This window comes from Anser anser (genome assembly GCF_964211835.1).
Source record: "Anser anser genome assembly, chromosome: 9".
NCBI classification, from domain to species: domain Eukaryota; kingdom Metazoa; phylum Chordata; class Aves; order Anseriformes; family Anatidae; genus Anser; species Anser anser.
Window position 1 is genome coordinate 9,727,172 of NC_139729.1, and position 5,309 is coordinate 9,732,480.

The following is a 5,309-nucleotide window of genomic DNA, read 5'->3' on the forward strand; positions in this document are numbered from 1 at the left end:
TATATCTTCACCCAATCAGCAAGTATTATGGAGAAAATATGAACTGGAGTAAAAACTCTTTGAGTCCTTTACATGTTTTATGTAGTGGGAATGTTTAATATAAAGACACTCCTTAGAGCTCGAGGGTTACCTAAGTCAATACCGTTGGTGAAAACTTGGGGATTGTGTGCATTTAAATAATTATGAGAAATCTGTGTTGGAGAAATATCACTTAAAACCTGTCATTTGAGTATTTTATTCATTGTTCACAAAATATAAGTAACTAATTTTCTTTTACAGTGGTGATTGCTGGTCCTCAGAATGCGGGCGCTAGTTATTTGCTGAGAGTTGGGGTAGTTCTGAGGTAATTCCTGCGACTTACCTCTACTTGTAGAAGTGGGTCGTTTCCCAGGGGGCTGTTCTGACAAAGCCTTAGTCTGGCTGGAGGCCGTGTGATTTAAGGTGATATTTCTGTATACCATGGTATATATTTATTTGATGGCTAATCTGCCAGCAGAAAACATGCTTGACAGCAGAGTGCTAAAAATCTGTTATGAGGTGAAATTTTATTTGAATGTATGATCCCAAGAAAACATAATACCCCTGCTTAACAGTGCAGTGTGGACAAACAGAAAAAACAGTTTGTTGATATGGAAATACAGCACTTTATTCACAGCATTGAAAAAGTTTCAAGGAAAGGGTTTTTATAACGGTATAAGTTGCAACTCCTTAAGGGTGCAAATGCATTTTCTTCTTGAAGTCACGCTGTTCTGTTTGGGGCTAGCATTAGGGAATTGTGGCAGGGCAGGGAGTTGGCTGGAGTTGCTCCCTTTAACTCTGACTTTAAAGGCAAGAACCTGTGTGTCTCAAGCTGAGGAGGATGATTGTGGCTCCTGCTGAGGTAGCACAACTCTTGGGATGAGGATAGGGAAGCACAGCAGGTCCATGTTAGGCAGCCGGGGATCTGCTTGCAGGAACCAACTGCCATTTTAACAACTTCAAACTACATGAGACTGTATGCAGCACAGCCCTGTCCCTGGGGACTGGCCAGGACAGTTTTAGCCCTTTTAAGAACAAAGAAAGCAGAGCCCTTACTGCTAGATCTCAATGCCCTTTCACAAAGTTCCTAGCACAGACACGACTTTTTATTTATTTATTTTATGTCTTCAGCTCCGCTTTGATGAAAGGTGCCTTAACTCTTCTGTAAAGGCTAAGTTTCCTGTCTGAGATAATATTTAAGATGAAGACCAACTCTTTCTCCTGTTTCCTTCCTACAGACCAAAAGGAGGTCCTTTCAAATATACAGCCTTTAATCTGGAGGCAAATATATGTCCAGTTTGTAGCCCTCGTCCCTTCTACAATGACTAGTGTTGCTGCTTACAAGTAACAGTTTTTGAACTCATTTAAACCTTTTCACCCCCTTCCTTCACTTGTATTATGCCACAGATGAATTGCACTTTTTATTTTATCCTTGCTTCTGCTTACATGTCATTGTGCCATTGTGGATAACTAAACACACATTTAAGCCAATACATTCCCATTACTTCTGCAATGCCTTCATTTACTCAGTTCAGCAGCAGTCTTATAGCTTTTTCCTTTTTAAATGGAAGGGTGTTTCAGTACCAACCTTTAGATGTACAGAATCAAATTCCACACATATAAGATTTTGTTTTACTTTATTATTATATTATTTCTAATACTACTACTAGTGATAATAATAATGATACCCCTATTCACCCAACGTGAATCTCAAGGTATAGAGAATTATTTCACTAAAGAAAAATAATTCAGTGGTTATTGCAACTAGTGGAAAAGATGTTTAATACTTCAAAGGATGCTGGACTAAGCCTTTATTGGTCATATTATTTGCATTAAACAGCTGTGAAATAAGACATTCTCTAACAGAATGATTTGCATGTGAGAAGTTTTATATGATGAATAATCGCTATCATTGTGTTTATTGCCCAAATATTAGATTGATAATCCATAATTAAGTAAGAACAGAGAAAATAAAAACCAGTATTTTAATATATCCTTTTTCCTCCTGCATGCTGAATAACCCGTTGTTCACTGGCTTATTTAAAACAGTGTTTTCCCCTCCCATGTGATTTCAGTATTTCTCTTCTGGTGATTTCTTTGTTTGTGTTAAAGTTGTGAAAGCTGAGAGTTTATTTATATGCATTAGTCTCATTGTGAATTATACCTGCCAACTTTATAACTTTGGAATTACTTGGTACGTTATTTATACTTTTTAAAAATTGTTCTCCTTCACCTGTAATCTTAGTAAAATACACAGATGTTTTGAACAAGTGTATTTTACTGTCTCTTCTGCCCTCTTATGGAATTGTTCATACACATTAAAGACTTAATCCAGTTCCCATTAAGTGGGACATTTGCCACTGATTTCAGTAGCAGCTGGATCGGGCTCATCATTTGTAGAAAATGAATGATCAGTGCCTTGTAAATAAATGTTTTGAACAAGTGAATAGGGTATAAGCAAGTGAGTGGAAGAATAGGAGTGGCCAGCTGTTATTCTTGCACCTGAATAAGAACAAACAAGTACAATTTACACATGCATGATCACAGGTAGATGCATTAGGCTGCTTCATGATTGGTATTATTTCTACATATTCCCAGCTGGGTTTTTTTTATTTAATTTTTGTCAAGTTGCTGTACATTTCTCTGACTGTCTTGGTTTATGGAAACAGATGTTTCTTTGTGTCACTGTTTATGAAATTTTGGTCATAGAGCTCAGGTCACACATATCTGCCAGTTTCGTAAGTGCTAAAAGCATCAGTATTTTTTCTTTTGCTTATTGTTCTATGAAATATGCTTCCCTTCCTCCTCAGTCCCAATTTACAGAGTGAAAACTGAGTAAATCTGTTGCTGTTTGAGCAGCTGCTTCTGTTTAGATTCACCTGCTTGTTAGAAGATGGAGGTTGCAATGGTTAGCATTGCTTTCTAAAAATATGCAGGCTCCTGACGCTCAGACTGCCTCTTGCATGTTTTACATCTGCTTTCTTTCCAGCTATTTTCTCTTCCCTTCTACAACTTATCTGTGGCAAATCCATGGGGTAAGCCCTTAATCAGACAGGACACAAATACCTGAGAATCTCCAGTGGAAAAATAATGCAGTATACCAAAGAAGCAATATTATTCATGAGGAGCTGGTGGAGAAAATATCCTGTTGGCATTTTCTCTCATGAATAATAATAATAATAATAAAATGCTCTTGTGAAATAGGTATTGCACAGCTGAACTTCTATTTTGAAAATGTTTTTTGTTTGCTTTGTTTTACCTGAAGGACGTGTTCAATTGGAGAGTACCATTTTTAAGAAAAGTTGTGATGAAATATTGAGCAAAAACATATTTATCCTTTTTTGTTTACATATATTTGAAAGCTCATTGAAACCTAAAATCATGTCCCACTCATGATGGAATAAAATGAAAATCTAGCAGAAGTGTAGGTCAGCATCCCTGCAACATCCCATGGAGGAGGGAGGAAAGCCTGGTCTTAATCATGGGAAGAGAAAATGCTGTAGAATCTACAATAGATTAAAATATAAAAATTTATAGATATCCAAAGAAGTAATGTTAAATATTTATAAATTATAATAGAGAGATGCTACATTTCCAAAGCATGTTTTCTTCTAAGTGTCTCTTAGAATTGTGTTGCAGGGTTGGTATAAATTCTTAACGCTACAGAATGTCTGAAAGTGGATGTCTTAAAGTCTTCGTATTAGATTTCATCAGACTACCACAGAATTGCTTACTGCTACACATTCATATTGTGTTGTCAAGAATAGAACATAGATGGTGATCTTTTTCTGAGCAGACATTTATAAATCATTAGATAGCTGCTTAACACTAGTCATGCAACTAGTTTGAGTTTAGCAGGACTGTTTATAAAAAGTGTTAAGCTAAGTATGTGCATAAGATTTTGCAAGATCAGCAACTAAGATTTTAATACTTCTGCATAGAGCCTGGTAATCTTAGAAAGTGGTCAGTAAAATTAGTTCTTTGAATACAGCTGTAAATCTGTGGTGGTTTCCTGTATATCATTTCACAATAGCTTTGATTAACCACAAATCCCTGCAATAACATTTTTGTTCAACCAAATCCTTGTCCCACTCAAATGCATGCGATCCATTATATTGAGGACATTTTCTGAACTGGATATTTTTCTTCCTGATTCCTCTGTCTATCTCCCTGGCTTGGTGCACTAGGATGTAGAGCTTATTGGAGTGACAAATGTAAAGATTTCTTTAAAAGGAAGGCATGTTCACTTCTTTTACATTCGGAGAGGCAAGAATATGATGATTTCTTTAATAAATAAAACTATATCAAAAAAACACCTGACTCCTGTCACTGATTTCTCATGCTCATGGCAACATCATCATGAGGCCTCACATAGTAGCTGTCAATGCAAACACAAGTAACAGGGTGCAACTAGGAGCAAGAGAAGAGATTTTTTCTGTAGTGAAATATATTGTTGATCCTTCTAGAATATCTTCAGTTTTTTTCTCTGTGCTTGTGATATAGAAAAAAGGAGCATGAAATGAATGTGTTCTGTTTGGAAAAGCTGAGGATTCTGTTTGATAAACAGGACTAAAGCATTCATACGACTTGAACATTTCCTTTTTGGGTCAACGCCTTGTCGTTTTCTTCCCTCAGGCTAAAATCTTACCATTCTCTCTGGCACTCAAATCATGACCTGAACTCACATAAGAATGAGAGGATGAGTTTGATAGTATGGTAATTCTGTTTCCTCTGTCTACATGTCTTTTTACACAGTTGTGTCTTCCACTTCCAAATGGTTGTCCTTCTGGCAAAAGACCAACACACATCAGGTTTTTTCTTCCCTTTCCTTCTCCTATGGGAAAACGAGATTAGTCCCCCCAAAGCTGTTGAGATTCATATTAAAACCCTAACTCCCATATTGGTTAAAGTTGTGGAAGCAAAAGCAGTCAAACAGATTGTCCTCATCCTTCCTTCCTTTCCACTAGCCTCCCTCTTCTTCATACTCATTCAAAACTTTTGGCAGTGGCCCTATCCAAATTTGGAGATCCAGAGAAGAAGGATGGAAAACAATGTCAGTTATTACAGGCATTTTATCCACTATGGATCTCTGGCTGCAGAACAGTCTGTGAAAAGGAGACAGGGCTTCAAATCCAAAGGGTAGGTCAGATTAAGGCACAGTGTTGTGTCCCCCTCCTCTACACTTCACACAACACAGCCCTGTGGGTTTCTGCTCCCTTTTGTGATAATGTTAAGTCCACCACTCCTTTAGGAGCAGTAGCTGAAGAAAGGCCCTTACCTGCAGCAGTAAC